We start from the raw sequence: 18,445 nt of genomic DNA, 5'->3' as shown, positions 1-18,445 counted from the left end.
AAACTGGAACACAGGGCTGCTTTACGCTCGCCACTATATTTAAATCATGTACCTCTGATAGCTATACACTAATATTGTGTCATTGAGTTGGTCTGATCAATCTAGAACCATACGTAAAGGACTGGCTATAAGTAAACGCATCGAATTTGGATTCAATCGTAAGCATCACATATTTCGCGGGCTTGAATTCTCAATTACCTACCTATTTAACGCGAAAAAAACCTGGTCTGGTAAAAAGTAAAACATTCCGGTGGTAGATTCTGCAAAGCGCTGCTTTGCTAGGGCTAGTGTAAGCAAATTCTTTCAGGTTGAGCCCGTGAGCTCACCTACACGTCCGGGTGTAGCTGAAATAGCCCCTTAGGCTACCAGCGAACAGGTAGGGAAAAGGTTTTGTCTGGTGGTTTTTACCTTTTATTAGTCCGCACGGGTAGGTACCACCACCCTGCCAATTTCTGCCGTGAAGCAGCAATGCGTTTCGGTTTGAAGGGCGGGGAAGCGGTTGTAACTATACTGAGACCTAAGAACTTACATCTCAAGGTGGGTGGCGCATTTACGTTATAGATGTCTATGGGCTCCAGTAACCACTTAACACCAGGTGGGCTGTGAGCTCGTCCACCCATTAAAGCAATAAAAAAAAAGTTAAACTTTGAGTCAATATTCTTCGAACTTTTGTTCAAATTCGAATAACAATATCAAACTTACAGACGTCAAAAAACGGAACATAATAATTAATGAATTTTACAAGTGGTCATCAAATTCTAGATCGAGCAATCGCAGATGGGACAGTAGGTGATTTGTCAGCGGCGTATCGATAATATCGATACATTGATATATTTATCATGTTAATCGATCTAATTTCGTCAGCTCGCCCGTGAGCGATGGACGCCGCCTGTGGGAACGCCACCGCGGCTGCGCAGTCATTCTGTAACATATACCGTATAGTTCAGAACGGACAAATCACTCCACTAAATAAATAACACAATTTATTTAAAAACTAACATGATCAAATCGTATGTTGAAGGTTGCTAGGAAGCTGTTGAAGGTTCGTAGGAGGAAGGTTAATTCTACTCTACTAACAACAGTAAAATTCTGCTTCATTAAACGACATGCGAAGTTATAGATGACAGTGATGATTCGACGGTAATCGTCCACAGCTCCTCTAATTACTCAGTTTTCTAAGTATATATGTTTTTTTTTATTGCTTAGATGAGTGGACGAGCTCACAGCCCGACAGGTGTTAAGTTACTGGAGCCCATAGACATATACAGCGTAAATGCGCCACCCACCTTGGGATATAAGTTCTAAGGTCTCAGTATAGTTACAACGGCTGCCTCACCCTTCAAACCGAAACTCATTATGCTTCACGGCAGAAATTCGCAGGGTGGTGGTACCTACCGGCGCGGACTCACAAGAGGTCCTACAACGAGTATGCTATGTTACTGTAATTTTTTTAATGCAAAAATGGAATAGTATAGTTTTTTTTGATAAAGTGAAAACGTACCAATACACGTTCCAATTATTCTGTGGCACACCTTTGTCTCTGAGAAGTCAAACGTTAATAGGTAAAAAATTGTATGGATAAAAAATTAAAATTCTCTGATTTAATTTTAGTATTGCGACCACCAGCGAGAGATCCGCCTAGACATGAGAATATTTGGATTGTAGTTTAATTACCTCCCATTGTGGGTGATTCGATTCTATTGTGCTTCACCACGATGACTCTAGCTTAGAGCTTTATCTAAAACAAATTATACTCTTTAAATATCCTTATAATGACTTTTTAAAGTTCACTGACATCGATTCGTTGAATAGACCAATAGTTAATCTATTAGTGATTTCATATTTTAATTTAGGTGTGACTCATAAAGTTTTTCCAACGAGTTCGATTCTAAATTAACTATAAAGGAAATGACTCATCGATTTTAATTAATTAAATGCTTGAGTCGTGATTCGGTAGTTTATTTTTTTTCGCAACACTATGTGCGTTCTTAAATTAAATATTTTGTTTTAATTGTGAATTTCAAACGAACATAAGAAGTATTTTGAAATTCGAAAACGACACGAACAAAACAATCTTGTTCGGTTTTCAGACAAAACAATTCGCTCAAACAAAAGCCAGAGCTCTAGCTGTTGCGAAATTGTTTAGCGTCGAGAAATTTTCGAACCGGGAAGGTAGGAATTCGAAATTGAAAAAGAGGGAAACACGATGTTGAAACTTGAGAATTTTGAACAGCGGAATTTAATATCTAAATTAAATATTTATTATCAATTTAATATATGTTTATATCGTTTCGAGAGGAATAGCTGTTTATATTAATTCCAAATGAGGTTTAAACATTAAAGTATTTGTGAAAAAAAAGGTCCTGGTATATAGTTATCTTTTTTGGAACGAAGTTCCTTATGGGACGATGGGAGGGGTACCCTAACCGGGAAAAAACATCCGTAACGTAAGATTTTGGAACGAAGTTCCTTATCGCGCGTTGTGAAAGGGGGCTAGACGGAAAAAATTCTTACGAAAAGTTGTCACGACACTTTTTAGATCCGTCATTCTGACCAATCAACGTGTAGGCGCTTATCGCGTGACATTTCTCGTATCCGATTGGTCCGCGTAATGAGTACAGTTTCTCGACATAGCGTTTCAACAATAGTAATTTAGTTCATAGTATTGTTTTTTTTTCTTCATAATGCCGTAATTTATTATTATAACTTAAAAAAAAATTACAATTCCTTCACTAATTAATCGAAAGGAACTTCGTTCCATCCGGGTGTCCCTTGACACCTCTGAAGTTTTTTTATTAGTCGTGTATAGTCTTAGTATGATGTCTATACAGTGTCTAATGTATAGACTACGTGATCTACGTCATATAGACAACTGTTTCTTTGTATATTATTATTATATATATTTTTATAAAACATTGTGAATAAAATAAAGTTGATAACTTTGTAAAGTAGTTTTTTATTTTTTTTTATCAATAAAAAAATCATAGTAAAAAATGAATATAACTTAAAATTAATATTTTTATAATAAAGATCTTCGTTCCTATCCGGTGTCCCACGACACCACACATCTTTTTATTTTTATTTATTAGGTACATAATATCAATCACAAGCCAAAAAGATACATAAAAAACACAAGAAAAAAGAAACAAAATCTGGCTTGCAACATAAGCCATGTGCGCACGACTAAGCAAGACAAAATGCTGAGTTTGTACACAATGGTTCTTACATCTATACGACAAAACAACATGATGACGAAAATTAATCTAACTTATAATGTAAGGAAATAATTTTATTCACAATATACAATTAAACAACAACAACAACATAGTAAAAAGTATTTTGAAATATTGCCTCGTACTACCTCGCGTTTGATTCGCCGATAGCCATACAGCTCATTGCGGGTTTTTCTTTTACATTGGACTTTTCAAAAGACGGGAAAATGTATGGGGGGCGGGGAAGGGAGCGGGGGCGGTGGGCGTGAAAGGGCGGTGCCTCGTGTCCCTACTCTACCATCGGATACGTGTTTTATAACACTTTACAGAACATTACGCAATCGACTCGCTTATTGATTGAGAGACACTTTTGTGATTCCTGTCAACGAAATTCGATACTTGAATTTCAATTGGTCGTCGGTTGAACGTGCGAGTCGTTAAATATCTGCACAGCCAAACAAATTTTCGTTCATATTAATATTATTATGTAATAATAGTTTTTTTTATTGCTTAGTTGGGTGGACGAGCTCACAGCCCACCTGGTGTTAAGTGATTACTGGAGCTCATAGACATCTACAACGTAAATGCGCCACCCACCTTGAGATATAAGTTCTAAGGTCTCAGTATAGTTACAACCCGCCCTTCAAATCGAAACGCATTACTGCTTCACGGCAGAAATAGGCAGGGCGGTGGTACCTACCCGCGCGGACTCACAAGAGGTCCTACCACCAGTAAAATTCACTTCTGTAATTGTAGGTAAATCTGAACATATCGTATCAAAACAAATTATCTGTTTAATATTTCTGAGGTTAGACAAAAAAAAGGTTAGACATAATTATTTCTCCTATTATTATTACAACTATTCCTTATCTAGACCAATGGGTAATTTACATTTAACATAAACGAAAAAACGAGATATTAAATTGGAGATAAAATGAACACTAAGAATGTCAATATCAATTTTTATTATCTACCTATATGTTAAAGAGTAGAGACCATAAAATATTTCATAAACATTCGCTTTTTTAAATACTTAAAAACATAGACCAATAGAGTAGTAACAACTGGCTACCGAAAAAAAAACCGTGTATTTAAAAAAATATAATATGCAGATTTTATATTTATGGTAAATTTAATTGATGTATGCACGTGCGATGATGCGTAAAACGTAACGTACAATTTTCGATTTCAAGTTCAGCTCGTAAAAATAAATAAAGAAGTATAGATTTATAAATTACGATAAAACGCGAATAATTTTCCAATAGCAGAGAGCGTCAAAATCACTTTGTCTCAAACGTCAATTTTAACTTCTAAGATGTAACTTAAGTCTTACTGATAAGAATCGTCATTGAAACAAAATTACTCGAACCCTAACTTTAACGATTTAAGATTCAAATTCGTTTGAAAAATAACGTAAAACTAAACTGATGCAAATGAATATTATGCTTCTACAACGTCTTTACTGTTAGTGCAATAAAGTTGAAGGTCTCATGAATTATTTCTTAGGTATGATTGTGTGTGGGATTGACGTGTCGATCGGTACTTGAATGATTATTAATAATCATGTCAATTCAGCGCCCGTGAGAAATATTTTAAAACGAACTCTACTATTAATTTAATTGGGAATTATTTAATAGTAAGGATTCACTCACTGATCGTCAATACTAGTTTTGTTCTGTGGATTTGCTTTACACATCTTTATTATGAGTGCTTAGTTGAGTAAACTTTATACGAAATAAAAAAAAATCTAGATTTGTCTTGTTATGTTAATATTAGTTAGATTGCAAAAATACAGAATTGTGCCAATTACCTACATTTTGCACTGTTATTTTTTCTTAAGCTCAAATTGGATGAAATCTATATATGAAATATATAAAATAGGCAAAGCCCAAGTTGTTCACTCGGTCGCTGTCACTTTGACGTTCAGAAATTCAACACCAAAGATTACCCAATCTCCGCTCTATGACAACCGATTTTAAATTTTGCTTAGTATCTATTAACCAGATTTAAACGTTATCAAAAAAAAAAACAATTAAGAAAATATGTTTTTCTTTTAGATATTTCCCGTAGACAATGTCCAAAACAAAACAAACAAGAATATAATAATATTATCTACATACAATGAATCTCATTCTTATGGTGTCGGTGATTATATTAGTCGAATTTCGTAAGTATCAAAAGATTTGTATGTAATTGAAGAAAAAAACATGTATTGTTTGAAATAGAAGTTACTTTTTTTTACAATTACAGTTTTTGTGAAAAGCTTGTCTTGTCTCTAATTTTTCCGCTCTTTCTCTTCCACGGTGAAGGAATAATATCGTGTCCGAAAAAATAAAACCCGGTAAAAATATAATTTGCGCAAGTACTGGTGGTATGGAGTCTTGTGGGCCCCCAAAAATAGGTACTACCACAGTGTTCTACTGTAAAACTGTGAAAGAGCTCGTGTCTTATGGTGAGTGGCGGCGCATACATTGTTGATGTCTATGGGCTTCGGCAACCGCTTAACCCCGAGTGTATCGTGAGCTCGTCCACCCTCCGAGCCATAAAAATAATAATAATCGTTTGATACGGTAAGTGTCAGTTCGTTCCTTCGTAATTAATGGAATTACATTTTTAAGGTAATGTGAGAGTGCGCTGAGTCATCGTAATATTAGCTGTCGTGGTTTTTTCTATAATTCTTGTAAGACGTAAGTGAGAATTGGTAATTTTGTTGTTGTTTTTTTTTTCTTCAGTATAAGGCAAAGGGTATAAATGTATTAGGTAACGCCTTAACAATTCTTTGCAGGTCCATCCTTCTTATTCTATCTAGTGTATTAGGCATCCTTTTATTTGAAATTTAAAAATAAATTAATAGATTAATTTGTTATAAAGCACTTTTAGCCTTTATTATGTGGAGTAACTATTTGGTATTTGAGATATACTGTTACTCTTTTTTAGAAATGAAATTTTGGTGGGTGGCTGCATTTACATTGTGGATGTCTATGGGCTCCAGTAACCACTTGGCACCAGGTGGGCCATATAAAAAAATCATACATAGAGACAAATTAATTACGAAACGAAGAAAAAAAAAACCTTTTCCGTTCTTGGAAAAAATTGTTAAAAAACGTTCATCTAAAACTCAAGATAGAGACATTATTCTGTGATATTCTGTGCGTATTTAATAATACGTTTGTAAACACATACCCATCACGGGTTCCGAGTGTGGCGAAGCGATCGCATTCCGATCAAATTGCTAATCAGATAACAATCTCTGGATCATTATTGCACGTGATGAAAATTTCGGAATTTATTTGTCGATTTCGGATGCGGCATATTCATGAACAATAAATTCGTGTTCTATTTTTCAGCTTTTAGTTTTGCTTTGGGGTCGTTAATTTATAGTAAAGTGTTTTTATTTTTGTCAACAACTTAAAATAAAACAATACTACTACAATAATACTAACAATAAAAAATTGACAATAACAGCTGCCGGCATAGGCTGATTTATTCTTTGAACCACCACTTAAAAAAATTTACAAAATAGAATAAAAATAACAAGCATCAGTTTAATTCATTTCGCCTAGTTTTAACAATTTGATAAACGCATTCAACTTCTAATTTTGCCGTTATGAATTTTGTAATTCATTCGTTACTATAATACGATTATAATAATATATATCAGCAGATACGAAATAACATGAATATACGAAATAAATGCAATATTATAAGTTTCTGATTTTTTTTTTACCGCGTCCATGATTTTGATTATAAGCTCCATGTAACAGAAGCGAAATTCGATCGAGAAAAATAAGGCGGCGCAAAGATTACAGGCTGCCCTCTTGTAATTTGCACCTAAAATTAATTTATTAAACTTTGTCTGCGGACCCACGGACTTGCTGCATGCAATACGTATGCATACGTAATGACCTTAAAAAATATATTTAAAACCAATATTTGAGAATTTTCATTTCAATTTACCTACCCACGCCTAAAAAAATAATTGAAAAATAGTAAAATACCTATGTTGTATAGCCCTTTACTGCTGAGATTATTTTCATATGGTTTGCAGAAATTACTAAACGATTGATTGCAAAAAAGTACCTTATTAAAAACTTTAACTTGAAAAAATACAAAAATCAATGCTAAACTAAGAGCAACAGTTCTAAATTGTTATTTAAAAATGTTATTAACTTACGTTATACGTGTGAGCAACGTGTGCGCCCCGTACAGGTCGATACCTAATAAGTATATTCAAACTGCGCAATAGTCGGTATTCCGACGCTCCGTACTTTATACGCATTATTAGAGAATCGATCTCTCGAATCTATACAGAAATACATGAAGTCAGCGTCGGAACGGTACTTCGATAAGGCTATGCGTCATGATAATCGCCTTATCGTAGCCGCCGCTGACTACTCCCCGAATCCTGATCATGCAGGAGCCAGTCACCGTCGACGCCCTAGACACGTCCTTACGGATCCATCAGATCCAATAACCTTTGCACTAGACGCCTTCAGCTCTAGGAGCAGGCTTAGGGACCTCGGTAACCGTACTCGTCGAACTCGACAAAGAGTTCGCCGTGCAACCTAACCCATGAATCAGCTCACTGAGTTTCTCGCCGGATCTTCTCAGCGGGTCGCGATTCCGATCCGGTAGTAGATTCATTCGCGAAGCAGCTACTCTTAAGTTGTTAGGTCTCCTTCGGAGGCGCTCGGGTAGCTGTTAGCAAATCCCACCCCTCCTGGCTGAGCCTTTTATTGATTTATCGTAATTTTTATGCTTAATTTAAATTTATTTAAATTAAAAAAAAAATTTACATTCTGCACTCCTTCTCTATATTCTCTATAACTGTGGGAAATTTCATACACCTCCGACCGCGCAATTTTCGTAAAAATGGGTACAAAGTTTTTGCTTCACGTATTAATATATAACTAGTTATATTGTTATCTTTCCCTACCTATTCGCCGGTAGCCTATGAGGCTATTCCAGCTACGCCCTGACAGTTAGGTGAGCTCAATCTGAATCCATCAATAAAAACCAAATGACAGATAAGGCATTTTGTTGAGCGTTCATTAACTTGATATATTTATCTTTACCCATTCATAAACATTGAGGGTAATGAATAATAAAATGAACTTGAAGATTGCAATGAGATGGAATAGATTTTCCTGTATTTTTTATAATGGCAAACCAGTTATGTTTCCTGGCCCATTGATGACGATTTGATATTTTGAAACTACTAAATACAGATTGATAAAGATTTCTTAAATTGTACCCATTAAGAGAGCTGAATTTAATATTTATTTTAGGTAAAACCATGGATTCGTTCCATCACTAACATTATTACTTATGTGAAATTTCATAACGCGGTGACGTCAGATATGAACTTGATACAATTTTTAAGGATTTTTCATGATCGTGTAATAAAAACCAAACTCACTGTATTCATTTATTTAGTACTAGCTAACCCGGTTTGTTTTTATATAATTCCGAGATTTTTTATATTTTCTCACCTTTTAAACTTTCCCTGGACTTCCACGAATAATTCAAGACCAAAATTAGCCAAATCGGTCCAGCCGTTTTCGAGTTTTAGCGAGACTAACGAACAGCAATTCATTTTTATATATAGAGATAATCTTGTGAATCCGCTCCAGTAGACTTAAGGACCTATTTCTACCGTTCGACTGTCATTACGAAAACCGTAGGCACAGAATTTAACATTATGGTATAAATTCGACCGCCTAGAAGATATAAGCTAAACCTTTGTAGCGGTTTGTTCAAAGCCATATTAGAATTGATTAAGTCAGTTTCATTTTGAATTTATTAAATTTGAATTATTTAACCGACGTTTACCGACTTGTCTCCAAACATTGTCGACAGCTGCTTTTTTTTCCTTCCTATTCTAGTAACTTCGAGGGGTTATTCTAGATTAACCGAGCTAGTAGGTGAGCTCACGGGGTTCAAACTGAGACTGTTGCGAGCACTGGCCATAGCACGAGCAGTGCTTCGCAGAATCTACCACCGGATCGGAAACGCAATTCACTGAGAAGATCCGGGGAGAAACTCCGTGGACTGTGTCTATGGGTTAATTTACTCGTCGAGCCCTTCGTCGCAAGCGGCGGGTTCGGCGAGGACGGTGACCGGTGCTTAAGGTACCTAAAAGCACCGTTAATGCATCGGGAGGTTCGGTAATGACGTATTTAGGGCAGACAGCTATTGCAAATGTTACCTTTGATGATGTCGCGTCTGTTGCATCATCCGTTCTAAATATAAGGCTTATCTCGCATACGTTTTCACTTATCGCTTATCACTGCGCTATGCTCACGTAAACAAGAAGACCCTTCAGCTTCGTTTTACGTCTTTAACTTATTTAATTGTATCGATTATAATTCATGCTTATCATTACGACGTCCACCGGCTATCTGCCTTCAAAATATTTTAAAGTTTTCATTCAGTTTTAATACGACCGTTAACGCCATTAGGCGTTTTTAGTTCCACGTTCAATTTTATCATTCATAAGTTGTTTTCGTAATAAATTTATAATTTTAGAGCCGCCCTAGCGATGTGGTCTAGCCTTCGTTTATAAATTTTATCATTTAACGCCTCGATCACGTGCCGCACACTCGGCACTAAACCTACACGATTTACTCTCAAAATCACATTAATGTCAGGCTGAGTTCGGAACTTCTGCTTTGTGTAAAGTGCATTGATAATAATCTGGTTCATTCTCAGGCGGGGGAAAGAGACGGGTATGCGATTCGGTAACGGCGCGACAGGGAGAGGTGACGCTGAATAGAAACATCAAAATTTTACAGCGTTTTTATTACGTTTATGTTTACGTGTTGCGTCCGGTTCGCCTGCAGTAAGTAGGCGTTTATCCGAATGCTAACGTAAAAAAAAAAAAAATTGTATTTCGAATGCTCGAGACTATTCCGGATATTAAATAGATACACGGGCGTTAATTAACGTGTGAAAACATTTATGTAATCGAATTTTAACGTGTTTGAATTTATCTTAATAATTTTTTTTTTCCGTCTGTTTTATTGATTCTTTGCGGTCGTTATGAGCGACGAAATGAATTTGTTTTATGACGTGTTATGGAAATACGTACGCGTTTGAGTGGAGTTAATTTATTAGCGCGAATTGTCTGTTTGTTCTAACAGATTGGGTGGTATGTTTTACTGATGGCGTTGCAAATTTGCACAAGTAGGTACTTATCGCATATCTTTTTGTGTCGTGATGTCCATGGGCACCATTTACGTGATGATATTCAAGGCCTTTGGCAATAACTTAACAACAGATGGGCTGCCATCTTGTTCTGTTATCCTAACAAAATTTTATAGCTATTTTCATTCATTAAAAATAGCGACTTACTTTTCTACAAAGTTTAAGAAATAACATAGAAATGATTAAATTTAATATAACTTAATAAGTTAGTTCTATTTTCAAATGAATTTGAAGTATATGAGGATAAAATTGCGCATCTATCGAGGAGCACTGCTGGTGTAGTGGTATCATGCAAGATTCCCATTCTTGCGACCCGGGTTCGATTCCCGGGCAGTGCACTCTTTTTGTCATTAATTTAGAAACAACCACTCCTTATATTACAATAATATTCAAAACCGACTTACGTAAAAACACAGCAAACCTTTTTTTTTACTAAATTGTTTTCAACGGAATTATCGAAAGAGTCTCAACGTATGTAACGAAATTCTTTGAATTTCGGGGACAAAGCGAACGCGGTAGGTATTGGGGACATTAAGCGCCAAAATTCTCATGTGAAAATATTTCTTGGGTCCCTGGGAATGGGGCGGGTATGCGAAACCGCTTGCTTGGAACACACGGCTGAGTCACCGATGAAGTCATTCAAAGGTTTCATTTAATATAATGTAATTAAATCGTGATATGAATTTGCAGCTGAGAAGCATTGAGTAGAACTCAAATTTACGCTGCAAGCAACGTGATCCTTCTTTGTAGGAATGTATGGCTCAAATAATGATCAGTAGCTACCGTCGCTTCCGGTCATCGTTCTCGTCGAACCCGTCGCTTGCGACGAAGGGCTCGGCGAGTAAATTAACCCACAGAGACAGCCCACTGAGTTTCTCGCCGGATCTTCTCAGTGGGTCGCGTTTCCGATCCGGTGGTAGATTCTGCGAAGCACGGCTCTTGCTACGGTTCGTGTTAGCAACGTCATCAGGCTTGAGCCCCATGAGCTCACCTACTAGTTCGGCGAATCGAGAATAACCCCTCGAGATTACTAGAATAGGTAGCAGAAAACGTTGCTAGTGGAACTCGCGAGGCCACGGGGAACAAATAAGCCGTTTTGTTTATGAGGAGTTGAATCGTTACATCATCATACAAATTTGAATCTTATTTTGTATATTCATTGTTACATAATTCAAAGACTTAAAGTAACATATACTTGTTTCGTGGTGAAACACTTTTTAACCTACAATCAAAGGTTACAATGAATGAAATGAGTTACAATGAAAATGATTCAGACGCTTACTTTTTGTAAAGTGATTCACCGGAACGAATAGTGTATCCGGGAAAACCGGGACCAAGCATTCAGAATCCAAGTTGAGTTAAATGAATAATGCTGTTCTGATAAATTCGAGATGTGACTCATGTATAATAAATGCACTCGTCTCAATTAAAAGTACTCCAAGAATTGTCCTTTATCACGAAGAAAATTCGAGATAAAGAGAAGAGAAGAGAGAACAGAAAGAGAAATTCGAAAATTTTATTGTGAAGACATTAATTTTGTATCTTTGTGCTGTATATAAAATGTTAACTCACATCACAAAAAAAACAGAGACTCGAATTTATTATTTTCTTCTCCGTACATGCATACCCGAAATTTGTAAATCCTGAACAGGAAACTAGCTGGAATCAATCTGCATGAGCTAGGGTAGTTTTGATCGAAGAGAGTGATTGCAAGTCAGTGACTTAGATCAATCAATCAGCCACGATGCGTTATAACGTAGATTTTCCAAGAAAAAAAAAATCAAACAAGCCTTGACAGAAATACATACAGCATGGTATACACACAACTGAAAACTCGTTACTAATTTAGCAAATAATTTTAATTTACATTTTTTGATTTTTTTTTATTGCTTAGAAGGGTGCACGTGCTCACACCTGGTGTTAAGTGGTTACTGGAGCCCATAGACATCTACAACGTAAATGCGCCACCTACTTTGAGATATAAGTTCTAAGATGTCAGCTTAGTTACAACGGCTGCCCTACTCTTAAGACCGAAACACGTTACTGCTTCACGGCAGAAATAGGTAAGGCGGTGGTACCTACCCACGCGGATTCATAAGAGATCCTACCACCAGTAATTACGCAAATTATAATTTTTAATAACATCGTGTTATAAAAATCAAAACTTTTATAACACGATGTTATTCCTTCACCGTGGAAGTCAATCGTGAACATTTGATGAGTACATATTTAATTAGAAAAATTGGTACCCGCCTGGGATTCGAACATCGGTGCAACGCTCAAGACGAATTATGCATCGGACGTCTTATCCTTTAGGCCACGACGACTTCAATATATAGTTCTTGTCTTGATTTATCAATCCTACATACCTTCAGGTAGTTCGAGACTCCCTCCTCTGGGTCTACAGAAGGACTGCGATTCCCTCTGCGTTTTCATAGTACGTTCCATGTTGAGTGCTCTAAAATTTATTCGAGACAATTCCTTCACTTCGTTCATCATCGAATCGCTTGCCACCGAAGTTGAGTTCATACATGCTCTCTGACGCTGCTGCATTCATAGTGCGTTTCAGTGATCGCTTCTACCACTGGCCGAAATGGACTTATATCTAGAATGTTTGTCATGTGTGTGACATGTTTTCTATGACATATCCTCCTTCAAACAGGGTTTGATTAGAGTCCTCAGGGTAGGGCTGCGGTTTGCCTTCCTTCTAGTATAACCGACGTCTATGAGCGACGGTAACCACTCACCATCAGGTATGCCGTATGATGATTCATCTACAAAAATTAAAAAGTCCAAATGCAAAAAAATATCTACAAAAGTATTTTTATGTAATTAAATAATTTAATGATATTGAGAACTGAAATAATATTTCAGAATATTTCAGTTTCGCTAACTCCGATGTAACGTTGTTAAAAAAAAATGTTCATTTTAATCAGTAAGAGTCTTACGAAACACCCGTGAAAATATCGGGTTGCCAATTTTACAAACGTGAAATACCAATTAACAAAATGAACACCGTAATACTCAGTCTCAGTGGGTCAACAGCAACCATTGTTTAAATACAACTAATTAAGTATCTCATTTCACCGCGAAAGGGGACTAATAAAATATTATGTTATTAGGAAATTATTGTTAACTTCGTTTACTGACCTGCAGTTAAACGCGACTCGTGTTATTCACAGACGTTTGCTTAGCGTGGATATTACTTTTAAATTATTGTGAAGGATATGAATCCTTAAATTATATGAGTCCCTTTGAAGATTGTGAAACGAATCGAGTATGACAATACGCCTCGAACGAAAATCGAATAGTTTAGCACGTATCAGTTTTTGTATAATACGGAAGCGTCAACTTAGGACGTATGGTGCTTACGATAGCACACTAAGTTTTTCGCCGGATCTTCTCAGTGTGTCGCGATTCCGATCCGGTTGTAGATTCTATGAAGCTCACGAAGCCTCTTGCTAGAGCTAGTGTTAGCAAATTTTCTCAGGTTGAGCCCGTAAGCACACTTACCCGTCCGCCCGTAGCTGGAATGGCCCCTTAGGCTACTAGCGAATAGTTAGGGGGAAAAAACATTCAACGATGAAGGAATGAAGGAAGAATACCGTCAAGTCAAATTAGAATCTGGATAATTGATAAACTCGCGTAATCACTTGTCTGACATTTTGAGCCTCCACGCGCCGAGATGAAGCTGTCATCCAGTTTGTAGGTTGAGAGAGCCGTTATTATATTAAGTTCACTTGAGACTCCTACCTTTTTTTATTGCTTAGATGGGTGGACGAGCTCACAGCCCACATCGTGTTAAGTGATTACTGGAGCCCATAGACGTCCACAAAGTAAATGCCCCACCCACCTTGAGATATAAGTTCTAAGGTCTCAAGTATAGTTACAATGGCTACCCCACCCTTCAAACCGAAAATAATTACTGCTTCACGATATGTCTCATGTCTCATGCGATGACATTCAAGCTTGCAGTGTACATTGTCACATCACACAGAGGGCAATGAGTCAGTCTACACATTAATAAAATATATTTTTTAAAATTTGATACTTGATGATAATACTATATTACAATATTTTTTGTAATAATGGTAAAAGTACTTTATTACGACACCAGCATTATTACAGTGCATTGATTAGAGAATGAAAAAAAGCATATTAGGTATAAGGTATATGATTTAAATACTTGAACTTTTTTTCATTAAGTTTTCAAATTAATTATTATATTAAAATTAACATTTCTTAAAAAATCATTGAAATAATGTGTATTTTTGTAAATTAAAATTTTTAATGTGTACCTTTACAATCCTTTCGATGCAGAAACCGCGAGTCCAAATAAATTAAAAAAAAACTTAAACACATTAGTCAAAAGTACTCATAATTACTTAGTTTAGTAATACATAATATCCATGTTAAGTCCACCCGTCATAATGAAACAATATGTCGTAAATGTTTATCACGCGTTGTGAATGATCGTTTTTAAGGGGCACTAATTATTTCCACATTTCTGGTCCAACTGAACTTCACAATTGATTTGTTTTCGATTTCCATACTTTAGCTCATATTTGTGGATCGTTTAATCGTTTTTTTTTTAAATATTATATGAATTTTGTTAATTACTAACGTTTATTTTGCGTATTAAAAATATTCTGTAAGAATTTTGACAATAACTTAATTTTAATAGTCAGCGCGTCTTTAATTTTTTTTATGTTTGAACATGTTAAAGAATATGCAGTGAGTGAACATCGCTTGTCGCTACTAATTGATAAAATTTACAATCGACATTCAGGAGCGTTAAACCAGGATTTTTTGAGAGTGACTCCACCAGGAATTAAATCCGCCCTCTATAGGCCTATAGATCACTAACCACTAGACCAACCGGGCGTTCGAATATCGTTTCACACGCGTCATTAAAAGTCACAATTCATTAAAATCGTCAAGCTATGACTTCAATAGGGATGTCGATCTATTGCAAGACATTATCGATTATCGACATCTAAGATCACTATCGTAGATTCTTGCAGAGTCACTTGGCTCGGGTGGCATCACGTCTCTTTGTGTTACAGCCATCTAGTACCATATTAAGCGTTTAATATATGGAATTTAATTTCTAAAACGAGTTTCGAGTAAAACGTTCAAGATGTTCGCTCCTCGTGCTGGTCGTTGTGTCGTTTCGTTTTTGTGTATAGCTTATGACATTGCTCGTAAGTTGAAAGCTAATCAAAATGTTTTAATCGAAGACGCGATAACGTTAGTGATGTGAAATGGGGGTTTATATCGATAAAATAATATTTTATAGGGATTACAGCTGAAAGAGTCATGTTCAAAAAAACATTTACATAGATATAATCTTGGTTGTTGAAATATAGTGAATTTCTAGAAACAAGGTTTCGAAGATTTTGCTGTCCATATTTATTTAAAAAATTTGAACTCAGACTACTGAACTGAACCACAAGCATTGTTCAACGCAGCAATTAAATCTTATAGGTAGCATTAAAGTTTGTTTCAAAAACATATCGACTTTATTTTTGAAACAATTTCTTAAATTTAATATAAAAATTTGAGTCGAACATTTTAACTGTGTATTTTAAAACGTCTACTTTTATTAGGAAATGTTCGTTTTTATTAACGACATATACCTAAATGAGTCTTCATTGAATCATAAAGTTATTTTACGCCCTGACAATACATGCATCACAAAGACTTACAAAGTATTTACAACTAAAGTTGATTTAATGCAATTCGTATAAATACGTCAGTCCACTTAACGTGATAATAAAAGTGAGAATATCGATAAAACGCATTACCCGTCCGTTACGTCACTAAAGGTGAATGAATTCCTAGCATCGCTCAATTGATTTGTTAGATATTTCTCGTTGACTGACCGATCTCTAATTGATATTCTAAAACACACTGGCACGGTTCCGGCAGGACCACCTAAATTGTATTTTATTATTTACCAAAAAAAACTAATCTCAATCCTAACCATTAAAGTTAATCATTAAAGTGATTGTATCATTAAAACGTAATGGAAAGGTCAGAAAATATTCACCCAAACTGAATACATGCTATAATCTTATTTTATAATGTGTGTTTTTTTTCAGTTCGCTTATAAACACTTAATTGACAGTTAATGATTCCTTCACTATTTATTTTTTGCATATTTTATGATGGTGTGCTTTATATAGTTGAGAGTCTCATTTAAACATGTTATATTTTATTTAAAATAGACTTTTAATTAATCACTTTAGCTAGTAGTCTACGATAAGCCAAATAAACACGATTATCTTTAGTAACATATGACGTCACTGCTTAAAAATACGGTGTATTAATATTATGGAAATTTGGATCTTATCCGTGCAGATTTATGTCTATCATGTTGTTATTTCAATAACTCCTTAAATACATACTTACATAGGCCTTCGATATTATGTCTGCACAAAAAACAGCAAACCTCAAAACCTTAAATTATGTCTTCAACGCATGAGACATTTATCATATGAAGCTTCATTGAAAGTAAAAAATAAAAGCTATAATAGAATGCAAATGTTAGTTTTACTACTCTTGGAAGTTAAGACAAAAAAGAAAGCACAAAAGCTCGAGGTCCAACAACGAAAGCGTTTTAACTGCACCACTTGAAAGCTCTTATTTGTGTTATTCTACTGAAGTGCCCCAAGTGGTCTACTCAAATACGTTCATCACAATATTGTTATGGAATTCTTTTGATATGATACTTTAAACGATTTTAGAGACTTAGCTAGTCTTGACTATACAATTTACATGTACTTTAAAATGGCCACTTTAAGGAAAAAGTCTGTTGTCCAAAAAAAACTGCTTGCATTACATGACGATGGTATCGTTCAGTATATGCGGGAACATCCCTGGTCTCCTTAAGCCTCTTTTGCTAGTGGTAGGACGTCTTGTGAGTCCGCACGGGTAGGTACTACCATCCTGCCTATTTCTGTCGTGAAACAGTAATGCGTTTCGGTTTGAAGGGTAGGGCAGCCGTTGTAATTATAATGAGATCTTAGAACTCATATCTCAAGATGGGTGGCGCATTTACGTTGTAGATGTCTATGGGCTTCGGTAACCACTTAACCAGGTGGGCTGTGAGCTCGTCCATCCATCTATGCAGTAAAAAAAGTCGTTAAAGTTGCTTCTCCAACATCTTATTTTTTTCTTGAACATCATTTCTTCCTCCCCCTAAGTCACGATACTGAGATATACCCCATCCTATAAATTCCAGATAGATGATATAATATTAAAACTTGTTTATACTATTTGAAAATTACCCTTCGTTTTAATAGGTTCCTGTTATATTAAAATGCATAATATGTATATTGAAAGTAATTTTCCCAAATTGAAGTCGTCCTGGTCTAACGGATAAGACGTCCGGTGCATACGTGTTGAGCGATGACGCGGTGTTCGAATCTAAGGCGGATACCAATTTTTCTAATGAAATACGTACTCAGCAAATGACGATCACGATTGACTTCCACGGTGAAGGAATAACATCGTGTAATAAAAATCAAACCCGCAAAATTATAATTTGCGTAATTACTGGTGGTAGGACCTCTTGTGATGCCGCGCAGGGTGGGTACCACCACCCTGCATATTTCTGTCGTGAAACAGTAATATGTTTCGGTTTGAAGGGTTGGGCATTTACGTTGTGGATGTCTATGGGCTTCATCATCATTCATCATCATTATCCTGTCCTTCTCCCAGTCACCTGGGGTCGGCGTAGCATGTTTTCTCCTTCCATACTCTTCTATCATATACCATTTCTTCCCCGCTCACTCCCCTCTTATCCATATCGTCTTTCACACAATCCATCCATTTCTTCTTAGGTCTACCTCTTCCTCTATGTCCTTCTACATTCATAGTTAACACTCTCTTACCAATCTCATTTTCATTTCGTCTCATCACATGTCCATACCATCCCAAACGCGCACTCCTCAGCTTCTCTGTCACAGGTGCCACTTTCAGACTTCCTCTAACATATTCATTCCGTATTCTATCCATTCTCG

At 36.0% G+C, this 18,445-nt stretch overlaps 1 non-coding gene across 1 annotated transcript; it reads left to right on the top strand.

Annotated features, from left to right (window-relative positions):
• Nucleotides 1-10,685: 10,685 nt before the first annotated feature.
• Nucleotides 10,686-10,756, top strand: TRNAG-CCC (transfer RNA glycine (anticodon CCC)). The gene has a single exon. It is a non-coding gene; the product is annotated as a tRNA-Gly (tRNA).
• The last annotated feature ends 7,689 nt before the right edge of the window (nucleotides 10,757-18,445 follow it).

The sequence above is a fragment of the Bombyx mandarina genome, chromosome 04 (assembly GCF_030267445.1).
Source record: "Bombyx mandarina strain Sakado chromosome 04, ASM3026744v2".
NCBI classification, from domain to species: domain Eukaryota; kingdom Metazoa; phylum Arthropoda; class Insecta; order Lepidoptera; family Bombycidae; genus Bombyx; species Bombyx mandarina.
The sequence above is the reverse complement of the archived record's forward strand: the minus strand, read 5'-3'. Positions and strand labels throughout refer to the sequence as shown.